The sequence below is a fragment of the Carassius carassius genome, chromosome 21 (genome assembly GCF_963082965.1).
Source record: "Carassius carassius chromosome 21, fCarCar2.1, whole genome shotgun sequence".
Lineage (NCBI taxonomy): Eukaryota > Metazoa > Chordata > Actinopteri > Cypriniformes > Cyprinidae > Carassius > Carassius carassius.
Window position 1 is genome coordinate 15,505,613 of NC_081775.1, and position 25,885 is coordinate 15,531,497.

At 35.7% G+C, this 25,885-nt stretch overlaps 1 protein-coding gene and 1 long non-coding RNA gene across 3 annotated transcripts in view; both read left to right on the forward strand.

Moving 5' to 3' along the window:
• LOC132097611 (Rieske domain-containing protein) overlaps nucleotides 1-1,204 on the forward strand; it is a 143,343-nt gene extending 142,139 nt beyond the window's left edge. For both annotated transcript variants that reach the window (XM_059503461.1, XM_059503463.1), the window contains exon 5: nucleotides 1,191-1,204. The gene's annotated coding sequence lies outside the window, so the exon portion shown is untranslated. The remainder of the gene's footprint in view (nucleotides 1-1,190) is intronic.
• A 15,242-nt stretch (nucleotides 1,205-16,446) lies between these two features.
• Nucleotides 16,447-17,147, forward strand: LOC132097613 (uncharacterized). The gene is made up of 3 exons (XR_009422765.1): nucleotides 16,447-16,535; nucleotides 16,638-16,734; nucleotides 16,832-17,147. It is a non-coding gene; the product is annotated as an uncharacterized LOC132097613 (long non-coding RNA).
• Nucleotides 17,148-25,885: the final 8,738 nt, after the last annotated feature.

The window sequence follows — 25,885 nt, forward strand, 5'->3', positions numbered from 1 at the left end:
ATATTTTTTGATTCACTAACCTGAACAGGGTCATGTAAGAGTCATTTGTTCATAATTTGAACTATACTGATCACAGGCCATAACAAACTTCTGTAAGAGTCATTTTTTTCATGAACCGGACTTCTCTGGTTCAAGTACAGCATAGCAGCCACACTGCAGGCAAGCTCGGAGAGCAGCAGCATGTGTGATGGTAATGGTCAGTGTGCGATTCACAGCACCGTGAAATGACCTTTTCAGCTCAGAGCTTCAGCGTGGCAGCTGTGGTGCCAGTTCAGCTTTAGGCACTGTGCCATTTTTACTCCTATTTCATTTCTTTGTAAAATATTGTTTTTGTATTATTACATAATAAACATACATTAAGAATGTATTGTTATTAATTTGATATTTTTTGCTATTATACAAGTCTTTGTTTTCTGTCTGAAATGGTCACTTTTGTACAAGCAGATTCGGATATGCTTTTCAGTTTTATCTGTATACCATTGTGGACTCTATTATATGGACTTTATTATTTTTTTCCCTCCACTGGCCACTAAAAATAAAACAAACAGTGGCAGGTTACAATACAGGTCAATCATATGATCTTTAGGTTTGAATTTAGATTTTTGACTAGAAAGTCTAGTCAAGACTAGACCAGACTAGACCAGATTTTATGCTGCAAGTCAACAATCTAGCTATGCTGCCCCATCCTGTTTAAGTAGGCGTATTTTGGCGAGAATAAGTTGCAGTCTGGTCCAAATTATACTGATAATCTGGTTATGTGTGAATACATTTTGATCAGTCAGCAACTGAGTGAGTGATCCTTGGCAAGAATAAACTGCAGACTGGACCAAATTTTATGCTGATCAAAACAGCCTCAGTTTGGGTTGACAGATTGTTCCAAACTAAAACTTTACCTCCAACTTTAGTTGGTCAAAAATATCTGTTCTTCATATGCTTTCAAAGCGAATATCCACATTTGCAAAAGAGTCACAGTCAAACCTTTGTTTCTCATCATGCCTGCTTCATTATAATGGTTTGTTGCTCATTAGAGGTGTGTAATTAAAGAAATGTTGCTCTGCTTTGTGTGTGAGTGTTAAGAGCACAGCATGTTTGAGGCTTGTATGATGACTCGGCTGTTTAAAAAGGTAATGGAGGGTCTTGAAGCTATGTTTTATCTACAAGTCCCTCTGGTCATAAACAGATACTTTCAGCCTTTCAATGTTTGTGTTCATGACAAATTTAAGAGAGACCACAAGATTCAGTCTCCTTTTATAGAGCTTCACTTCCGTACCCTTCTTTTTGACACAGACAAGACTGAGGTTATCAGCAGTCTTTGAGTGACGTCTCCTGCCATAGTCTGTTTTGACATGTCTGAGCTGCAGCCACTTGACAGCAGCCTTCTTTAAAATCAATCATTCCCCTGAATAGAGGCAGAGTTTTATGGTCAGCCTCTTTCAGGCCTACTGAGAATATATTTATTTTTTCTCCTATTGAAGTGATTCAAATACTAAATAGCAGAATTTGATTTCCCTGGCAACCACGCATATATGAATGTATGCAAGTGGAGGTAATAACTAAATCAAAAAATTCAATTTTCAGTGCGACACAGTCACGGTGCTCTGATACATTTAATAGTTCTTTCTCCAGTCATACAACGGCAGGAACTCTGTCCCCTTTTCCCATTTTTGTAAGATGTGTTTTTCACAGTAATAATATAAAGATAGTCCTGATGGACTATGCGGTGAAAAACCCTTGAGTCTTTCCTTTTTAGGACTGACATTTTATGTCTTGAAATATTGAGCAGAACATTGGCAAAAAGTTGCATAAGTCTGACGTGATTCATTAAGCACTTTAGACACTATCTCAGGCATGCATACAGTAGAAAGTTTATGATGCATATTACCAAACAAAGAATGCAAGCAATTTTATATGACTGAAGATTTTTCGTCTATCTATTTTAATTCTATATTATCTCAAATTATGATTGTTAATATCAATATATAATAATGTAATGAATTAAATTTAGCATTATATATATATATATATATATATATATATATATATATATATATATATATATATATATGTATGTACAGGGGCGTAGCCATCTTTTCAAAAGTGAGGGGGAAGGAAATTACAAACACACACACACACAGACATATATATATATATATATATATATATATATATATATATATATATATATATATATATATATCACATTACGATATAACATTTCTGTAACCTACATAGCCTACTAGTCAAGAGTTTTTTAACAGTAAGATTATTTATGTTTTGAAAGAAGTCTTTTCTGCTCACCAAGCCTGCATTTATTTGATCCAAAGTACAGCAAAAGCAGTAATATTGTGAAATATTTCTATTTAAAATAAATGTTTTCTATTTGAATATATTTTAAATGTACTGTATTCCTGTGATCAAATGTGAATTTTCAGCATCATTCCTCCAGTCTTCAGTATCACATTATTCAGAAATCATTCTTAATATGCTGATTTGCTGATTATCAATATTTAAAACATATGAGTAAATTTTTTTCAGCATTCTTTGATGAATAGAAGGATCCACAGATCAGCATTTATGTGAAATAAAAAGCTTTTGCAACATTATATCATTCAAAAGCTTAGTCAGTGTGTATATTTATATATATATATATATGTATAATTTTTTTTTTCGTTAAATTATATAAATTAATAATTTTATTTAGCAAGGATTCTTTAAATTGATCAAAAGTGATGATAAAGATAATTTTACTAGAGATTTCTATTTCAGATAAATGCTGCTCTTCTGAACTGTCTATTCATCAAAGAAACCTGAAAACATTCTAATCAGCTGTTTTCAACATTATCATAATAAGACTTTTTTTCTTTCTTTTTTATAGCAGCAAATCAGTATATCAGAATTATTTCTGAAAGATCGTGTGACTGGAGTAATGATGCAAAAGATAAAAATAAAATCAGATTTGAAACCTCAAAAAATTACATTTTGAAATATATTCAAATAGAAAACAGCTATTTTAAATAGGCTAGTAAAAATATTTCGAAATTTCACTGATTTGCAGTACTTGGATAAAATAAATGCAGGCGAGACTTCTTTAAAAAAATAAATAAACAAGCTTACTGTTCAAAAACATTTGACTGGTGGTAGATACTATAGGCAACTTGAATTCTTCTCTAATTTCTAGCTTTTAATTGGCTTAGAAATCTATGCCTGCTGGACAATAACAAAGAATAATGATTTGTTTATATACTACAAACACTTTTTATCACATAATAAGGCAGAATAGTTTCTATACTGTAATAAATGCTATGCCAATTAGCACTGCATTGTTCATATACTTTATTTATCACCTGCTGGATATTTTTTTGGACTTAAAAGAAATCTAAACCGAAAACAACTGTTTCATACAGCGATAGCTGGACGCTGTTGCCCATATTAGGAATTTCCTGGAATGACTTTCTGAGTGATGACTTTCTCCGTCCGAAAAAAACATCAGGTCATGCGCAGACTGTCCTGTCTCTTTGAGTTTAAATCTATATTTATTCACACCAGCTCTTGAAAACCTCTATACAAACACACTTGCCCGAAAAAGTGCGGGGGACGAAGTTCCTTGATGATAAAAGTGGGGGGGACACGTCCCCCGCGTAATCTACGCCCCTGTATGTGTGTAAAATTCTTACATTTATGGTTTAAATAATTTTACAATATATATTTGTTTATATAGTAATCAGAATGCAATTTCTTTTCTTTTTTTGTGTACCCCCTTGTCTTTTCTTGTATCCATTTAGCTCATAACCTTCTTGCCACACTGCATATTAAATTTATATTTAAACTGAATTAAAATGATTTAATAGGAAAAGGAGGTCTCTTTGGAGACTCCTTAAACTAATAAGTGAACAGGAAGGTAAAGTGCCCTCGGCAGCAGGCATGTTTACCTTTATTTGCTTGTTTATATGTTGTGGTGTACTCCGTTGGGAGTAATCACTGGCTACATGTCATTTAGCAGATGTGTTGTAGAGCAAGCAGAATGTTTTGATGCGTCATTACCTTAGAGTGGACTCATTATGACTCACAGCTTGGCTAATATGTTTGATCCCTCTGTGGAGTGACCTTTATAGTTGATGTAATGAGGTGCTGGTGATATTAGTTGTGGTGGTTTTGGATGCGACGCTGAAGTTTTTATCACCATTGGCTCTAATTACTCTGTCGCTCACTGGCAAGTAGACGAAAGCAGCTTAAACCCCCGGCACGCTCCCTTACTTTTTATCAACGCCAGTGGCACAGCAACCTGTTTCTCCAGAGATATTTTCTTCCAAAAAATAAAAAAGCCTTGAAATTATCCCTCCCAGACTCTCTTTTATTGTCTCCAGTGACCTGAGAGATCCCCGGGGCTCAGAGTCATGCCTGCTTTACTTTTGAGAACTGATCCTGCAAAAACCTTTCAAAACTGGGACTGGTTTTTGGTGGGAAATGAAGGTTCTTTGCAAAAGCAAATTCCCTGATTCGCTGCTTCTGATATATTTATTATTTTTTATTTCTGCTTGAGTCTTACTTTGAATATCCTCTATATTTATTCTATATTTATTAATTTTATTTAAAATATTTATCTGCAGACATCCATAAAAAAGTTATTCTGAGGCGTGAAAGCCAGCAGCCATCTGTAAAATGTCTAGAATGCACTGTGAAGCAAGGAGGAGAGTTATTGACAAACATAAATCAATGTACAGATGGGTGAAAGCAGCAGACTCGTATTTAAAAGTTATTAACCTACATTTTACAATTCATCCTTCAAACTCTTGTCACCTTTTGTTGAGGAGGAATGAAAATGAACTGATTAAAGTGCAAATTGCACATAGAGAGAGGTGCAGAATAGCCAGGCAGTCTTAGTATGTATATTGCAATGTATGCATAAATATTCCACAAGCTGTGCACCCTAAACCTCTTTAAGCTTTAATGAGAATATATATCTTGATTGGGAAATGATGTGCATTTCAATGTGGCCAATGAATAAATATAACAATGATTATGTAAATTAACCATTGATTTGGTTATTGAGCGGGCTTAAACTTGGAAATATATATAAGGTGCCCTTGGGTTCACTGCTGTATATGCTTTTTCTAAGATATGTAACGTTCAAATCAATTTCCACATGCACTTTAATTGTTTAATCTTACAGTATAGAGGTATCTGGGGGCTTTTGGAGTGCGCTGATCGTTCATGCCTGCATAATTTTAAGATAATTTGCACTTATTAAAGAAGGATTTTTTTGTGCTTTCATAGGAATGGTTGGATTGTTTTTTGTTTTTTTTTTGCATTTTTTTTGCATTTTGGATTGTTATATCCCTTTATTTATATATATATATATATATATATATATATATATATATATATATATATATATATATATATATATATATATATATATATATATATATATATATATATATATATATAATTCCTCCTTGGAAAACAGAAACCTTTAAGTTGTGCAGTTTTCATGCAAATTAGAAACAGGGACATCATCCCTATATTGTCTTACACTGGCAATTACTTCTCAGATAAAATAAGCTTTTTTAAACAGGACAATGCACAGGAATGCTAATTTGGCATATTTAGTTTTTTTAGGTACAAGTTGATTAGATCAAGTTGGGTGATCTGGCTGATTGGACAGTGGATCTCGGTGAAGTTCAAGCCGGAAGTATGGCCCCTGCTCTATGAGGTCATCCTCAGTCTCATGCAGGACCCCAACCTTGGGGTAAGTGAAGCTTACAGGATGTCCAGGTTTCTTAAAGGGACAGTCCAGCCAAAACACTAGTACTCTACTATAATTTACTCCAAATCTGCTGTGCTTTCTTTTTTGTGCAGTTGCAATGAATGTAACATGAGGCTTTCAATCTTCATAAAGTACATGAATACACCATAAAAGTATCATAAAACTATACAAAATTATGTTATAATTATGTTATAACTACTTACCTGTATGTTACTCTAACTGTCCTTGCAGGTTCACAAGAGATATTCCAAAGTATGGTTCATGAATTATTCATTCTATTCAGTTAAAAAAATCAGTTGGTCCAGTTCATAAAACTGGTCTGAATGATTCACTGACCACATTTATCATCCTCTTATGATGCTATTTCCAGCTTTCAAGCTTCAGTTCCCATTGTCATTGCATGGAAAAGAGCGACAAGCACATTTTTTAATCTCCACTTTTGTCTTCCTCAAAAGAATCAAGCACCTTGTTATTATTTTATGTATGATTTTTTTATGTATAATTTCCATCATTAATGAATATGTTTATTGTGAGAATCCCCAAGCAAGCTGGAGACTGCACACAACGATCATACATGAATTTAATTGTGTTATTTTAATGTTATTTATATACTTATATATAGTTTATATTAAAATTAATTATCTTTAATTTTCATATTTTTAGTGTATTCATAAATATTTTAGCTATATTTTAATTTCAAATGTAGTAATTTTGTTGTGTTCTTGTCATTTTTATTATTTTTTGTTTTTAAATATTATTGTTTAGTATTCCTTTATTTTCATTTCAGTTTCTTTTTTATTTATGTATTTTATTTGTTTCCAGTAATTAGTTTTAGAGCTTAAACTTATTCTGTTAATAGCCAAGGTAACGTTTCTGTAAGTTTTTTTTTATCAAATATTTATATTTTATTTTAGCTTTTTTTCAGCTTATAAAACTGTTTTTAAGATTTTTATGTTTTATATATTTATTTTTAGTTAACGCTAAACCTGATGTCATGTGATGTGATGTTATGCAGGGGAGCAGTCATGAATTTCCAATGAGCATTACCAGTTATTGACTTGTTTTCTTAGCATTGAAAGTCTTGACAAATCACCCATTGATTTACATCAATATCATCTTTCCCAATTAGGAATAGGTGAGGACTCTGATTAGTCGCATTGTCTCACAGTAAATAATGAGAGACCATCATTAGATGCCAGCTTATGAAGAGCACCATTAATCATCTGCACCAGTGGGTAATCACTAATATGACTGCCAGTGACCAAACGCACCCTCCAGTCTGCAGCTTAGCCACATTTAGTTCAAATGAGAGCCGTGAGAACCTTTTATATGGCAACTGCTGTCCAACACCTTACCCAGTGTACAGTCTTGTATTTGTTTGTTCAATAGTGTTTCCTTTTTTCATTGGATATTCAGATATGTATGTTCATGCAGTTAAATGCATTAACAGGATTGACTTCCTGCATCAAGCCTGTGCAGTTATTTATTTTTATTTTTGTTTTATTAGCTTATCTAGTTTTGGTTTTAGAGGTGGCTCTTTAAGGGGGTTTAATTTCTCAAGGGAAAGACGGTATTAGCCAGCTGTGCTATAGTGTGCTAAAACAGACTGTCAGCATGGTAAAACCCTGTCTCAGAGTGCTCTACATCCCCTACCATTACAGCACAGCTTCTGTACTCATCAGAGCAGTGTACTTGTAGCACATTCATTACTTTCAACAATAAATATCAAGACAGTTACTGTCTGATCTCAAATAACCAGCTGTGAGCAGTGTCCACATTATTTTGCATAATCTTTCCTTTGTGGAGACTATGACAGGCTAAATATCATTAACCTTTTGTGTTTTTGCACAGAAATGTTTAATCTCCTTCGGTTAATGTGTTGAGTTTTTAATTGCTGGTGTTTGTACTCAACAGATGGAGTTTTGTAGCAGTTTAGAATGCATCTCAAACTGCTTGAAAATATCTAGTTTTGCACATCTTTAATGTTTCTAGCTTAATGTGGTAAAAATATATTTATGTGACACTAGGATGTCAGCAATAGCTATTGGAATTCATCTTGTGCAGACAGATGTTGGTGAGAATCCTTTCTTGTTGGTATTATCGAAGAAAATGGAATGAAGGCTTTATCAGCTGGCAGAGGAGTGGACACGTTCATTCGGTGATGGAGAGAGAGGAAAATTATCACAGAAGTGTTTTGGGGATTTCTTCGAACGTTCAAGGCGAAGGACGATCCACAAATCACTTTCATTTCCTTCAACCTGATTGGAATTTTGATTGCTGTCGCTGGCTACGAAATGCTGCGTTCTAAAATGGGGACAGCAGAGTGAAATCATCCAAGCGTTTTATCTAGGTTTAATTCCTACCTGTTGTCCATTCCTGGTTTGATTACATTTACATTTAAGGCATTGATTATGGAACAGTATGCACCTCTGTCGTCATAGTACTGGTGGAGAAAATTGTTACTGTGCAGCACTTAGCATGGAGATGAATATGTTCTAGGGGTGGGCAGTATGATCAGTCTTATATCATTGTATGCACAATTTTATATCATGGCAACTGCATAAATACCAATATATTTATTTTTGCAGGAAATGTAATGTAAATGTAGAAATATAAGACTACTAGCTACTTTATTTTTATTGAATTTTTTGTTAGAAATTATATTATTGTAACTTTTGACTATTGTCAATTATATTAAATGTCTCCCTTTAAAGACTATAAAAAATTAATATGATCAGTTTCACAAATTTTAATATTTGACTTAGTGACTTAGTGCATAATCTTAAATTATTTCTTATTTTTGTTCAATTTTTTTTTTACATGTAGTTTTATTTAAAGGTTTTAATTCAATTTTAAATACTAGATTGTGAAATCCAATGTGCAGTAGATTAATTAATGCCTAATGCAACCAGTTAGTAATTTTAGTGTTTCAACTTAAACTTATTATCTTAAAATAAAATTCTCTCATAGCTGTATGAGTAGTTTTATATCATGGTAACTGAATAAATTGCAATATAGTTATTTGTCCAGAAAATTAAAATCACTAGTGAAAATGCTCATATTTTGCGTTTTTCAAAAGTTATAATTGTGTTTTTTTTTTTTGAAAAATTAATGACCTACAGTTTTTCATAAAACTTAAAATAAAATAAAATAATGTTTTACTGTTTGGTATGTCCCTCCTTTACTAAAATGACAGCAATATCAGCAAGTCGAATCTCCTTTTATTTTTATACAAGACATATTGTTCAGCACTTTATACAATTTAGATTGATCCAAAGCAGCCTCAAACAGTATTGCACAGTAAAGTAGCACAATCAGTAATACAAATTCAAAAATGAGACCAATCCAAATTCTACTGAATTTGAATATAAGTGTCACAAAGGATCATATTTTAAGATTTTCAAATATTTCAGAATTTTATATAATTTTGATTTGTGCAAATATCTCATAATAACTCATCTCATTTTCTTTACTTATTTTAGACATGTCCCACTCCGTAGTTTCATATTCCATGTTTTTCTCAAATAGCATGTAAACATTGTAACACAGTCCTGCCCATTCATGATCCATGTGGATTTTTCTGGCATCATGCTGTTGTGCCACCACACTGCCTGATTGTACTGTGTACTTATTTATTCATTGATCTGTTCATTGTATTTATGGAAGCCAGTGTCGATGTGCGGCCCACTCTCTCATGTCATATCACCCCTGCAGGCTCCACAGGCTCAGCAGATCCAGTTTAAATATTTATGTTGTGCAGATGACAGACCATTAGCATGCTGTTCAAATGTCTGAGAGCTCCCCGCCGAGCACACTCGCTTGGGTGTTTGTGTATGTATTTATGTGCGTGCCACGGGAAATTGCAGTCATAGACCGCTGGAACGAGGCAAACCACGGGCTTACCAAACACAATTAACTCTCCTTCAGCTGAGCAGCTGCTAGGTATGTGTGACAGGGAGTCCAAATAAAGTTTACATGTTTAATATTAAATTATCAAACCGAGTTAAAAAAAAAAAACAGCTCCGTTTCACTCAGCTGACCCATCTAGAAATGGAACGACGAACAAATATTATTGAACGATGGAAAACGGAACAAACTGGGAAAGGGCGATAAGATATTCATTTAATGTATTTCACATTTCATCGCATACGTGTCAGGCATTGAAATGTTGTCACATCTCGGGGTGAGTCTCAAATGGCGACAGAGCAATATGGATGTAAAACCTGAGGCGTTTACAGCATTTCATCAGCCTACTGGGGCTTATTTTCCAGGGGAGTCTCTTGAGATTGTTTAATTTTGGCTCCTTACTTAGGAAGCAGCAATTTTATGGTGTAGCATTAAAGGGATCGTACACCCAAACATGAAAATTCTGTTATTATTTATTGACCTTCATGTCTTTCAAAACCTGTATGACTTTCACTCTTCTATGGGACACAAGAAGATATTTTCATGCTGTGAAAGGGTCAAATTTGCTGTTTTGAATTCCATTGCATTGTTTCCCACAGACTATGATTGACCTTGGAAGAAAATATTTTAAATTTAGATGGATCAGTTTGGTGTACTTTGGAAAAAAATCTAATCAAATCAACCCCCATTTTCAATAGAGTATGAAGTATTTTCATTGATTTGTACCTTGAGTGGACTCAAAATTATTGTTAGTTGTAATTGTGTCTCAGTCCACATCTCTTTGTCACTGGTGTTTTAGAAAGCCAAAGAATAATAAAAAAAATTAATTAATTAAACTATAAAATAAAATTCTAAATTACTATTGTAATAAAACTGAAAATTTTAGATTTCTTCTCTTGCAAGGGTTAAACCTTAAAGCTTTGAGAACAGTTGTACAAATGCATCTCTTTACAAATCCAGTGAATTGATCCATCCACAAAAATGTTTGAAATTATGTGAGCACATGCAGAAATGGAGTTTGGGGTTATGTAGTTTGAACCGACCCACTCTGAGATGCTTGAAAACATTGGATCATGAGCTGCTTGCATTTAAGAACCCAGTGCCATGTATAGAATTTTTATTTTTGGGTGAACTAATCATTTAACTGCAACTTTTGGCTACAGTTTGTATCTGCAACTGTAACCAAAACTCATTTGAACTGGCAAGCAGGTACAGTACTAAACAGACTTCACTTTCTGCAAATTAGCGGGCTCTAAATTCATGGTTTTCCACAGACAGGCGTTGTTTATGAGCGAGGTGTGCCGTCAGCGCTCTAGAGGTGCTGTCATGTCAGTGTGCAGACGTGCGGGGTGAGTAGTCTTGACAATTGCCGCAGGCCCAGAGGCTCCAGGCAAAGACAAACTACTCTTACACGTCTCCAACATATCAACAATTTTACCCTTCTGCTTATAAAACAACCCATCGGTCATTTCCTGGGTTCATATAAAGCTTCACGATTCTAGAAATTCATTATAGCCCAGTCAGCCATCAAATAATGACAAGTTGTGGTATGTGTGGTTTTGATTTCAGTGTGAGAGGTTGCAGATTGCAATTGTGTGTGTGAGGGGCGATTTTTTTTTTTTTTTTTTTTTTTTACAGCCAATTGAAGTTATATTTGTTTGTCAGAATGTGTTTACCAGGAACATTTTATTTGTGTCCTATACAGAGTAAATACAAGGTTCTGGTTAATCACAGATCCAAAATGGTCCAATATGTAATCTACAGTATATGTTGTTAAAATATTTAGTTTTGTTATAATACAGATACAGATGCATGAAAGAGGATTAGGACCAATAAATAAACTAATAAAAATAAAAACATCTCAAGATTAAAGTCAATATAATGCGTGATTAAACTCAATTTTTTTGAGAATAAAGTCGTTGGCTTTGAGAAAAAAAGTAGAAACAAAATGTTGAAAATAAACTATCTTGTGTTTGATTTGAGTAGATCTTTTAATATATATATTAGCTGAACGATATTATGCTGCTTGATATTAAATGTTGGTGTGTCTTGTGTTGTACTATTTTAATGTACTATCCTAATTATGAACACACTGGTTTGTAGTGCAAACACTTTTACTATTTACTGCACATTGTTATTCTCCTCATTATTAACCTATAGTGGCTAATGAACCGGAAGTCTCACCCATAGGCTTACTTCTGCATTGAAGAAAAAGGTGGATACTTCATTATATTAATTTATTCAGTGTCTTTGCTCTGGGTGGATGTCAGCTGTGGTCTTCTAATTATTGACCTCTATCCTAGGCCCAACAAGACAGCTGGACAATAGCACTGAATAGTTAGGTGTGTGCGAAAAATGTCCAGCGTTTGGCCAGTTCAGATATGAGGGACCTCACCAGAGCTGGAGACAGAGGAGCTCTCGTGCCTCCAGGAGCTTTCAACACTCCAGTAGATCATTTATCTTACATGTTTCAACGTTGCCCGAACTCTATTATGCAAAGGAAATGAGATCAGGCTACTTGTATTTCATGGTTTGTCAGCTTGAAAAGAATAGACTAATCGCTTTCATATGCACGCAGCCTCATACATATATACAACTTATATTTGCAGATACTGTACACTCGCGCAGCGGCCCTTGATTACACTTGGGGGAAAAGGAACCACTCTATTGTTTTGATGTCTAATTATCCATGTCAATGTTTTAGTTTTGCATCATCAGTTATTAGGGATATTGTAATGTTTATCTCATCAACAAGCTTACTGACTCAAAATTAGGTTTCTGATTTTGTCAGCAATAATGAAAATAAAATGTAAAGAATAGTCATGACAAAATAGATTAAATTATTTGAATTAAAACTTTTTTTAAATATGAAGAGAATAAAAAAATGAGTTAATATGTTTAGAAGGGGAGAAAAGGAAGAGAGAATGAGACTGATCTGGTTGAGCTGCTTAAGAGGAAATAGCTAAATGTTATTTTTATTTTATTTTACAGGCAAGGCTCACCTGTTAGGGCAGGTATATTCACCCAAAACACAGAACCCTATATAAACTTTTCTGGTGAAAAGTGGAGTACGCTGTAATTGAGAGCTGTTTGGGCCATTTTGAGACTGCTCCACTTATTTTCACATTACCATAGCTCACTTCAGACCAAGACAATACATTACGGTACACCTAAATTTACGGTCTGGAGCCACTACTGTTCTATTCTATTCTATTATTATATTACAGGGCTTACAATAAATAATTATAGTTGTTAAAACGTAATAAATTTTGTATGTATGTATTTTGTGAAGATTTTTTTTTTAAATTGTGCATGTATGCGTTCAAAAATATACTTGTTAACCAATGGAACGACACAGGAACAACAATATAGTGAAGTGCTTAATGAAATTTGAAACATAAAAAGGTTGTTGGTAATTATGAATTGTTAGTAGAAAAATCTGTAAAAAAAACAACAACAACAACAAAAAATGTGTAAAAATATATGATGTGTTGCGATTTTTGCCATTTTGCAGGTCTGTCTTGAACACACCTTAAGCCATTTTTAAAACGTGCAAAAATAACATGTTGAATATTGACTACATTGATAGGACATTTCTCTTCATAGCACAAAAACTATGGCTAAAACAAAAAAACTGTGGAAAATGCACAACTCATGGATCTGTGTTTGCGTGGGAAGTCTTGTGTGATGGAATTACTGCGGAAGCTGTGTCTTCTGCGATTGCTTGTGGAGACTAATAGCTATTATTCAGCAGCTTCTCCATTCAGACGAGCAGAAAAAAGCAGGATTAGACGCTCATATCCATAACAGAGGCAAGCTGAGCAGACTGATAACAATGATGTGGGCAGAACCTTTGGGTGAGCAGACCCATGTTGATCGACTGCTCTGGTTAAACAGGTAGCATTTGGACCCGTCCGACATCCACAGGCAGGGGTCTACCTCATTAAAGAGTTACTGTCACAGAATCCCATCTCCTCACTCATAATTCTCTCATATCTACTGGGTGGGCGCTCTGTACCCTGGCAGGGAGCGGAGTGCTTTATTTTCAGCCGGTGTTTGATGTTTTATGCTGCAGATGCCTCTGAGACAGAAGGCGGCCCTGCTTATCTCTGCTTTTATTCCTCTGTGGAATATCTAAGCCCTCCTAAACCCATTCCAATGAAGATGGATTGAATTCCATAATGGTCGACATGTTATTTTTGTTTCTATCCGACGTATTGTTTCTGGTAGTTACATGCTTTACAACCTGTCATTTAGCAATGAAAGTGCTTAGAAAATAGCAGGTTTTGTGTCTAATTTGGTGCTTAAATAGGAGCAAAAATGAAGTGCAAACTGTACCACCTGTGCGGCGCTGCTCTTACAGTCTTTCACGAGTACAGCTGTAGCCCCCTAGAGACTTATGGGATGATCACACTGACAGTTTCTGTATCCAAAATTTCACACTTTCATCTAATATGCTTTCCTTCATCTAACAAGAATAATTTGGTTACACTTTATTTTAATAAGGTGTCTTTGTTTCCCTGTTACAGTGTATTTAGCATTAAAAAAGCATGCTGTTCAAAAATATTGTTTATAGTTCATGTTAAATAATGTATTAAATAAAGTTAACACTATTATAATGTTATCTAAATATCCAGTATTTTTCTATAAATATCAGTATGGTATTGTGCATCGCATAAAGGAATTTCTTTTGTATACATAATAACAAAGTTATTAATATTGAGTTTCCAACATTTCCATTAACATGAACAACAGCGACCATTGGTGATGCAACAAAGCAGCTGACAGACTTTAAATAAAAGAACTACTGTATCCAAAGATGAATCAAACCAAAATGTCTTTGTTGTCCGCTTGGGTCTTTGTCAGTTAACTACTTAATAAATGCATTGCTCTAGATCCCTGGCTATCACTCAGAAGATTGCTTGATCATTAAGTTTGATGTGTTGGGGAAATTTCATCATCTCCTGCTATAGCTCGTTATAAATCTGTTTGTGGAGCGCAGCATGCTGTCCCATCAGCCTGTGTAATACATCATTGTGAGAGGTTGGCGGGGTCTGTCATTAGCCTCCTGCTTGAGTCGTACTCTTTATGCGATCCTTGCTAACACCCTCAGTCTCCTCAGATATCCCATACCGGCACGACCTTTTAATGATGTTAATTTTGTTTTGGTTACAGGCTAACTCTCTCAAGATTTATATGTTGAGGAAACTTGATTAGGCTTAGAGGTCTCTTGTCAACATTGTACCACACTGATTTAAGGTGAAATTAATGGCTGTCCTTTAAAAGATTCCTTCGGAAGTGAAGCGTGTAAAATAGTTTCTCCTAGCCCAGTTTAGTGTGCAGAGAAAACTACAAGTAAGCCACCTGTATGCAGAGATCCTGAAGTGGGCCGCAGTGTACTCTGGTCAAGCCAGGGGTTGGCAGACCACCTGAGTTTGGGGTAGAACTACATGTTTGACTGACCATTGACAGATGGGGATGTGGCGAAAGCAATGGTACAGTAGAGGTCTTGGGGAAATGCGTATACCGTTCAATATTGTTGGTAATATATATATATATATTTTTTTTAAGGCTGCATTTGTTTCATTAAAATGCAAATACAATAAAAACAGTAACATTTTGAAATTGTGTAATTACATTTAAAAATAACACTGCTCTTTAATATATTTAATAAATGTAATTTGTTTGTGATGATGAAGCTGAAGTTTCAGCGGCCATTACCTCAGTCTTTAGTGTCACATGATCCTTAGGAAATCATTCTAATATGTTGATTCATTCAAGTTTTTATAATTGTAAAATAATTACTTTGATATTTCTTTCCAAGATTATTTGAATTGAAAGCTCAAGATAAATCTTTTGTAATATTTAGTGCTGTCAAACGATTAATCGTGATTAATCACATCCAAAATAAAAGTTTTTGTTTCAATATGTGTGTGTTCTGTGTATATTTATTATGTATATATAAATATACACTCATACATATATCATATATATTTACAATGTATTTACATGTCTATATTTATATTGATTTAATTTATATTATAAATCAATATATTTAATATATTAAAATAACATATTTTTTTTCTGAAATATATACATGCAAAAATAAATTAGTGTATGCAAACAATTGGGTCCCTACAGTTATAGAAACCCAATTAACTTTTAAGCTTATTTCCAGTTATGGAAAAGTCATGGAAATGTTTATAATGAAGAAAAATTATTCTAGTCAGCTTTCACATATTTCATCAGCTATTTAATAAAAATAAACAAAAAAACTAGAAATAATAAACTTATTAAAATGGTTGGCACCAATCCTGATGTCAATGAAAATTGTTATAATAAATTGTTAAAATAAAAATAAAGTCTAAGAACTGCTTTTGTTCATAAGGTGTGGAATCTCTGAATAATTATTTCCATTTCGTTTGGTGTCACTAGTGTTGTGGAGGTAACACTTCAGCATTAAAAATTCATACTTCACAGCGCAGATCATGCTTAATTAATTTTTGTATAATAATGTAATTTTTCTCTGTTTCAGGTTCGCATCGAAACAGCCACAACTCTAAAGCTAGATATACTCTGAGCCTGCCGTAGTTTACAGACTTAACACCAGGCTGGTCATTTGTCAACTTTAATTGGATGCATTTAATCACTCTTGTAATTAGTTTGCCTATTAACCTGTAGTCATTCAACAACTCCCACTTGTTTGGATGGCGTCGTATGATTACTAGAATCACCCTCATCCTCATTCATCTGCATGTCAGATAATCATGTGTATTTAAGAGGACATTGCTTCTCACCTGCAGTCAACACACAACTCAGCCTTACCCATGACTTTGAATTCAGAACTGAGCAGTTCTTACTGGTAGGATTGGTTGTTTTAACATCACTGCATTTAATCTGTTGAATTAAAGGTCTTCATTAGCAACTCTTTTAATCCTTTTCTGTATTTGGTGTTGATATTCAGCCTGTTGCTCCAGCTGTTACAACAGGTCAACGAATGTGACACCAAAATGCAAGTTCTCCACATTATTTCCTGTGTCATCGAGAGAGTCAGCAGCCAAGTGTCTTCAAACCTTCAGAGAGGTCAAATGAAGTCATCCAAATGAACAGGGTTCAAGCTTGACTCTAAAATCAGTTGCTTTTCTAGATATTCCTCAGGACACTACTTGTCTTTGCACACTGAAAAACACATATTGATGTCATATCATTACCAGACCATGCTGACAGAGGACAAGGCCACAACCTGCTTTGAAAATAACCTTTAGCTATTGCGTGAGCCTTGACTCGGAGACATTTGATGAATGACATTTATTTTCGTCATGTTAGACTGACTCGTGATTTAAGCTTTGTTCAGTCAAACATGCATAAATTACATAAAAGGCGGTCAGACCATGTGTGTATGTTGGAAGTAACCTTCCATGTCAAGTTTGCACAGCACAGGAGATATTTAATGCCCTATCGAATGATTTAGTGCTCATCTTAGTGCTCATGCCTCGTAGGAGCATATATTCAGCTTAATGATTATTCAAATAACCAATATTAAATATGAAAGTGTTTTCATGTAGCATGTCCATCCATGTTTTGGTTCATGCAAATGTGCTGTACCACCTTAGGAGGGAATTTATTTCCGTTTTCCGTCATTATGAGCTCAGTAATACATCTTTTGACATTTCAGTTTTTTACCTTTTTTCACTACTTGTTAAATAATGGCTTTTTCTGCTATACTCTCCTTGATCTTTTAAGTTCCGCTTGCCAGAGCTTAGCTCTTTTCAACTTTTGTTAAAGCTCATGTCATTCATGGTATGAAATCTCAACTGGCTGTCCCATTTTAAAAGGTGTGGAATGTTCTAGGCACGAGACTTAATAATCTATTCAAATCTTTGGGAGATGTTTGTAATCTCTCTTAGTTTGCTCGTATATTTACAGTTCTCCTTCAGTAACAAAGATTGTATCATGAGGAATCATACTTTTCTTGGTCTTTTGGAATAAGAGGTCCATGTACTATGAAAACATACTTTAAGTTTCAGAACACGTAACTTCCAAGTTTATAAGGACCATTTATTGAAACTAAGCTGCAAAAATGTGTCTTCTGAATGTTAAAATTTTAGCAAAAACAATAACACATAATCAGGCACTTTAGTGTTTCCTATGAGCTAAAATCATCCCTATTGTATGATCATGTCTGTTGTATAATCAGAAACCACAGAATGTTGGGAAGATACTGTTAGAAGAACAAACAATATAATTTTAAAATATTAAAGTTTGTCAGAGTTCCTGTCTTTGTGTAGCACCTGCAGCTCTGCATTTTCTTTTGAAGGGTTAAAGCATTAGGGTTGTGCAGCATTTTAAAGAAAAAGAGAAAGAGTTTCTTGTGAATACGATCCCTTATCATTTCAGTCTTACATTAAGGGAAGCCCCTTTCTGCCTGTTTCTGCTAAGTGAAAAAAAAACACATTTGAAAGAGTCACACTGTGAGATATAAAATCACAATTACAAGACACAATAACAATTTAAATCAGTTGAAGCCGTTTCAGCCTAGAGTTAAAAAAAAATAATAATCAGCTGCATCTTTATTTCTCCCAGTTGCAATATCTGAAGTTGTAATTGTGAGAAATAAAGTTGCAATTAATTTTTGATTGTTAACTTTTTGATTGTGTTTTTTCTTAAAGGCACAGCAGTAAAACACACAAACAAACAAACAAAAACACCTAGACTTTGGTAAGACCTTTGTGAAAATCCTAGTTTTGTCACATGTAGTGCAGGCAGGGCTTTAAATTATATTTAAAGGTTCAAATTGGCAGTGTAATCCGATTAATTTATAAAATAGTTTGTAGTTAATTTAAGCATGTTTCTTTTTTTAAGTTATGCAAATACTGTCATCAGTGGTTGGTGCACAGTGACAGACTGCTTATGGTGTATTTAAACTGTGTTTTCCTTAGAGCAGAAGAAAATGCAGATAAAGCACCAAAATGCTAAGAGCTTGACAGCAAAAAAACACAATGTTTACTAAATGTTTACTAAACTACTGCATTCAATTGCAATGAGAAAGTTTTAAGTTTGTTTAAAATTTAAATGTGAAGTATCATTAAGAAGTCAACTGGAAGCACAGATGAGTTTTGCATTTGTATGTAAATAAGATCTATTTTGACGACATTGTTCTGAATTATTTTTTTCTCTGCTGGAGAAACATTCCATCAGTAAAGGATGCTAATAAGAAAAGTTTTAATGCACCACTGCAAAAATAGACAAGGAGAGAGATGTGAGGGAGAATTTAGACCGAGATTCCAAATGTAATCCATAGGAATAATTCATGGAGTATTGTTCATTAAATCAGGACCCAAATCGCAGGACAGAATGCAAGAGCAGCATAAAAATAAAGACTTGCAGCACAGCGCTTATTAAGACTCAAGTAGATTTTGCCAATAAAAAGAGAATACATTTTTATCATTGTTTAAATCGAAAGATTCTGTATGAGTTTTATCAGTACTATTGTTGTTATTTGTATGTTTGTTTGTTTTTTGTACAATTATTGCTTCTTACGATGTATTGAAATGATACTGTTAATGTTACCTTAAATATAGCCATTGTAGCTGATATGGTATTAAAACAAATAAATAAATCAGTTGTTTGTAATTTGTAGTAATTTAATTTAATTGTAGGATAAATGGGTCATAACATGAAATTTTTCAGAGAAGTTAAAAAAAATAGGGTAGAATATAGTGATGGTAGTGATTTTGATGATGACAATAAGTTTTTATTACTATTATTATTTTATTTATTCATTTTTTAAATTATCATTCTTTGAATTTATTTCTTTATACATTTAATTTCATTCATAATTTATTGACCTGTGGTCAGATTTTTTTTTTTTTTTTTTTATCCGAAACACTCAAGTTCAAACAAACATTTATTTTGTGTGTGCTCTTTACAATTGAGATCAGTGCTAGACTTTTCCACCCTCTGTTCTAGAGTCAAATGTACGTGGGCTGCTTGGTTCAGTACATTCCTCTTCTTTGGAAGCAGTCTGAAGAACACAACATGCTCTGCTGTGCCATCCTCACTACCCTCATCCATCTCAAATAGGTACGGCATGCCCGAGGGGCCAAGAATTAAACAGGTAACAAGCCTTTGAAATGGTTGAGTCAGGTGTTTAGCATTCTGTCTGTGCTTCAAGTGCTCACTTGAACGTCATGTGCGTACCTTTACCAATGGGGGCCTGATTTTCACCATCGTCATAGTGTGAATATGAACAAATGCCCTCCAGCTCTGCTGAGCACTTCTCAGGTTTTCTGATACTTGCAGAAGACCTTTATTTTTGTACGATACACTCCATCCCTTCCTGCTGTGAGTGTATGAAAACACATGCGGACAAGGGCTTGTTATTGATGGGTGTATTTGAAAATTGCCACTGTGCTTCTCCATCTTCCTCCACATGGGATCCCGCAAGCTGCTCATTTTGTTTTGTCTTTTTTTTTTGCTCCATGAGTCAGGAGCAGTTTCTGTGTCACTCTTGCCCCTGAGGAGATGAGTGACACTCCCATTTAAACCATCCGAAGGATGCAGTAGCAGTAAGCTCAGTTTAACTGAGAACACCACTGAGCAGCTCTTTGCTGATTGCAAGAACAACCCTTATGTTTAGTAAGTAGCCTAAACAAGGATTTGATTGCCCTGTAAGTGTAACAGCAGCAACTACATAGCATTTGGCTCCCTTTTAAGGCATTTGTAATAACGTACATAAATTGTTTATTTTGTATTTGCCTAAATTATGTATTTTAACAGTGTTATTATTAACCAATCATAATTGCCTCATTGTTTTTTTTATATAATGCATTTTAAGTCATTTTAAAGGCTATTGATGGCTTGGGTCTGTTTTTATAGCAACAACAACAACAAAAAATATTACAGTATATTAATACTTCTTTGTAAATTATTATTTGAAGTAACAAAACCATGGTTAATTTGCAGTTACCATGGCTACAAGAACTATGATTTGTGGTGTTATTGTTAAAACCATGGGTAATTTTCATAAGGGAACCTGAAAAAAAAAAACTTTCACAGGAATGTGCCTGAAAGTGATAAACGGGCCTCGTTTTTACCTAAATTATTTATAATTTATTTTAATTTATAAGAAAAATGAATAAAGTGTGCATTGTAGCTGACACCTAAATGAACACATTACAATTGTTTTATGACTGCAAGTCTTTTTCCTCAAATGCTATTGAGCTTCAAATTTGCGTTTGAGCCCATGTGAAAAAGTAGCATAATTTACATATGATTTACAGTTTATTTAAATAAATATTAAACATTCAATTCAATTGTGCATTATAGCTGACACCTAGATGAACAATTACCGTTGCTTTTATGACTGTAAGTCATTCTCCTCAAGTGCTACTGACGTTAGAAAAGTGTATACCAATATCGCATGTAACTTTAGAGATGGTCCCTAAATTTGAGACTCTCAAACGTCCAACGTCAAGCCAACTTTGTGTTGTTTTTTTTTTTTTTTTTTTTTTTTTTACTTTACTCTTTAGTTTTCTTTTCTGTGCGCTGGATTGCTGATGTCCTTTACCCGGGCATAGATGTCCATCCATCAATTATGAACATTCAGCCGCAACATGAGGTGCGAGCGGACGCGAGCGCGGATGGGAGAGTGGCGAAAGGTGTTTTTTTTTTGAGCATCTGGGATGGTGGTGCCCTACGCAGACTGCGTACTCTGCGTTTAGGGAGCGGCGGGACTGAGGCAGGGCAACAATTTACTCCGGGATGGAGCCTACAGAATATCCCTAAAAATCAAGATATGGGGCAAAATGCAACTGTTTGAAATTTTGTCTCATGCATCACATAGTTAAGAAATATCACACGAGTGCAAATGTGATACTCGTCTTATACAACAGTTCATTAAGAAGCTAATATTCTGTTTTGCTCAATTTTGCCAACCAAAATATAAAGACAAATCAGCTGTTCATCTCCGTGCAACCCACAGCGGCATTTCATTTCTTAATCTACGTTTTGAACGAATTGGGTGAACCATTAGCGCGTTGAACCATTATCATATGTGTTGGGTTTGAAGTGGCGCTGCACAGACCAATCGGTGTATGACATCAAAGTACGAGAGCGATTCAAAAGCACAAGGAGTCATCTGCTCTCTTGGGTTATACTTTGATGTCACACCGATTGGTCAGATTGTGATGATCCGTTTCAAGTCGCACAAGCCTAATGATTCAATGAACCATTCATAAAGAACCATTTACCGTATTTTTCGGACTATAAGTCACACCTAAGTATAAGTCGCATCAGTCCAAAAATACGTCATGACGAGGAAAAAAAAAACATATATAAGTCGCACTGGACTATAAGTCACATTTATTTAGAACCAAGAGAAAACATTACCGTCTACAGCCGCGAGAGGGCGCTCTATGCTGCTCAGTGTCGGCTACAGGAGCAATGAATGAGCTCTTGGTTCATTTCTCTCGGTTCATGTCAAATTAATTTTGAGAAATAAGTCGCACCTGACTATAAGTCATAGGACCAGCCAAACTATGAAAAAAAGTGTGACTTATAGTCCGGAAAATACGGTACTTCACTTCTAAAAGAATCAGCCATTTGAACGAATCAAATTAATGAATAAATGACTCGATGACTTAATCATTAAGACATTTACCACCACCTACTGGCAGTTTTAGCTTATTATTTAGAGTATCATTTCATTAAAAAAAATAATTTCATATTTCCCATAGTAATAATAATAAAATTAAGAAAATAAATTATTAAATTTATATTCCACCCAACCAAAAATGATAATTCTGTCATCATTTACTCACATGGTCCAAAAGAGTAGGCAATATGTAATAAATTTTGTGCGTGGGATTTCCCCCTTTCTGGTCAATGTATCCCTGCCTCTGCTTAATTATTTCTATCCCCAGTGGGGATAAATGTACCCCCCCCCCCCCTCAAAGTGATCAGTGCTACTACACTAGTGGCGAGATGGATCACAAAACGTATCACGGATCCGTGGTTTGAATGAAAGTCAATTTTGCACTACTTTGACTGGCTCTGATATAGCTGGCGCGCAGCCTCTCTGTATTCACCACTCTGCAGACTTGCTCAATGTCCCGCCCACGGGGCTATCTGATTGTTTACACCTCACGAGTAATAGCCTATCAACACTTGCGAGACGGTGGAAGCCGGTCCGGTCCGCTGGGCAGTGGAGTTGCCAACTTGGCGACTTTATCGCTAGATTTAGCAACTTTTTTTTTTTTCCCAAAAAAAGCGACTAGCGACAAATCTTTTTGGACAATCATTATTTAGACTCTCTAGTGCTGCCGCACGAGTGCGAGGTCTCTCTTTGCATCTGCTGTGTTCAGCGAGCGCAGAGAGGAGCAGCACTTTCAGTTGAAAAATAAGATATTCTGTTGCTTCTGACTCTACAAGCAAGTATAGCCGACATCAGTCACAGCACAACCACTGACTTTATCGTATGTGTATTTGATTTCATTAGTGAAGATTAATGTTTGAGAGCTGGTTATGTAATCTTAATGTACCGCGTTTCAGTCATTGTAATATCCATTCCGTTGTCTGACTACAGAAACATTAAAATATTGTAATAAAAACTTTTATTGAGAATTAAATTAAATGGCTAAATTAAATTGCAGTATGTGAGCATAGGGAGCCAATACAATACGACACACTTACTCATAAGTATGCTAATTAGCACATGACATCATCAAGTTCATGTGCTCATTATTTATTTTTATGAATTAAAATGTTTCAAAACACCCACGCCCCCCTCTGTTTTTTTCACAAATAGCACCCTGTATATATATATATTATGTAAATAATGCAAACAAGTCATTGGACAACATTACTTTCGACGTAAAAATAAAAATAACAACTTAGGCTGTATAAAAATGCATGCAATGGATGAAAAAAAAATTAATAGCTGGACAATAAGGAAATTATTTTAATCAAATATGTAATAACTCAATCTGACACTCAAGAGTTCAGAGCTGTTTGAGAGGTGGCTGTGCACACTTTTGTCTCAGAGTGGATTGAAGACCAGCTCTCAGAGAGTGCAAGTGTACTTTATGGGTTAAAATAGCTTGAATGTTTAAATTGTCATGATTTAAATTGACATCCAAGTGGCAATGTCAACTGTCCAAATGTGCGCTAGTCAGAGCAAACTCAACGTGCATTTTATGGATGTGAGGTCATTTTTACATTTTGAGAGAGTGAAAGACGCGGTACCACTCAATCCCAATCACTCACACTGTGTGAAAAATTCCATCTCACAGAAAGTTTTCAAATTACTGATCTGCTCTGATGATCTGTTTGGATTCAACCTACATTACATACTGTAGTGCATAAATGTTTGTGGGTATTTCCTGCTTTCTAATTACAAAACCTTAATGCATTTTTATTTTAAAATCATTTTATATAAATGTATACTTTCACTGGAGAACATAACCCCAGCCCCATACTTAACCTACCCACTTCTGAACAATATAAAACATGTAACAGGCAAATAAAAGTACAGTCACAGGTATTTATTGCAAAAACCAACCATAAACAAGCAGTATAAAAGCATTACAAACATGTCGTGTTGCATTCCAAGTCTTCCAAAGCCATACGATATCTTTTTGTGAAGAAGAGAGTAAAACATAAGGTTTTAATCGCTTAAAATGATCCCGCTCCATTAACGCGCTCACATCACATCTCATAGCATGATGCAATCGGTCACGAGACACACAAGAGCCAATGGCTGACGTAAGGCTTCTTCTGGCGGATTTTTTTTTAATACACACACAGAAACAGCACTAATGATGGGTAGTTCGGATCATTTTACTGACTCTGGCCTTAGAGTCTCGTTTAGCAAAATTAACAATTCCTCTTCAGGAACTCGAGCTGCGTCAAGCACTTTGGGGAAACGCCTTTGGCAAGATCAACTCTGAATATTGTGTGCAATCTGTTCAATGGAAGGGCGTGACGTCATGGCCGGGGTGACTTAGCGGCCAGGAAGCTATAAAGGCACCTGCCACGCAGCTGACTTCAGCTTCACGTCTTTCAGCAAGCGCTCTGTGTGTGCATGTCTAAAGTCTGTCTTGTCAGTCTTATTTATTGTTGTCTGTCCCAATAAACAACATAATGCCAAAGAGCAAAGCAAAGACACGACATTTGAAGGGCGATTCCAGATCGCGCTATAGATTGTGTCTTCCTCCCTGCCCACCTTACATCACGGGTGGGGATACACACAGTCTATGCGTGGTTTGCCTGGGATCGAAGCACGCTGAGTCGGCTCTCGAGGTTGCCTTGGCCAGCGTTCCTCGCGATACCGGTCCCGCTTTCGCCGAGGCGGAGCGGCGCCGGCATTCATTGGGTTCGGAAGCCCGAGCTTCGGTTCTTCCCCCCGAGCATCGGGCTTGACGCACCGCCTTTCTTTCTCCGAGGAGATTGACATGTAGGGCGTCGGCGAGCTTGTAGTTGCACAAACATAAAGTTGCATAAGCACCGACAACACATTGGCGATCTCTTATATCAGTCACCAGAGAGATCTGCATTCGCGCCCCTTGTACAAGCTGGCACACCAGATCCTTCTGTGGTCCCAGGACAAACTCCTCTCGGTCAGAGCAGTGTATATTCCAGGGAGATTGACTGTGGGAGCAGACATACTGTTGAGACAGGGGCCGAGGCCCGGGGGGCTTCACCCCGTGGTGGTGAAGTAGATATGGAGAGTTTTTGGACCTCTTTGCGACTCAAGAGATATCGTAATATCCCCTCTGTTTCTCTCTAGTTCATCCAGCTCCACTGGGACTGGAGGCTATGGTACAGACCAGGCTGAGGCTTCGTCTGTACGCCTTTCCCACTATCGCTCTGGTCCCGGGAGTTCTGGCGAGAGTATGCCGGGACGGGGTCCGTCTTCTATTAGTAGCCCCGTTCTGGCCGGGCCCAGTATGGCTCGCAGATCTGATCTCTCTCCTCGATGGCTCTCCATGAGAGATTCCGATCAGGACAGATCTACTCTCTCAGGCGCAGGGCAAAATAATTCACCCTCGCCCGGAGCTGTGGAAGTTGTGGGTGTGGCCCCTGAGGGGGCAAAACTCATAGCTTCCGGTCTCTCAACCGAGGTTGTTAAGACCCCACCCCCTTCAATCCAGAGCTCCCTCTACGAGGAAACTGTACGCCATGAGGTTGAAACTCTTCTCCTCATGGTGCAGA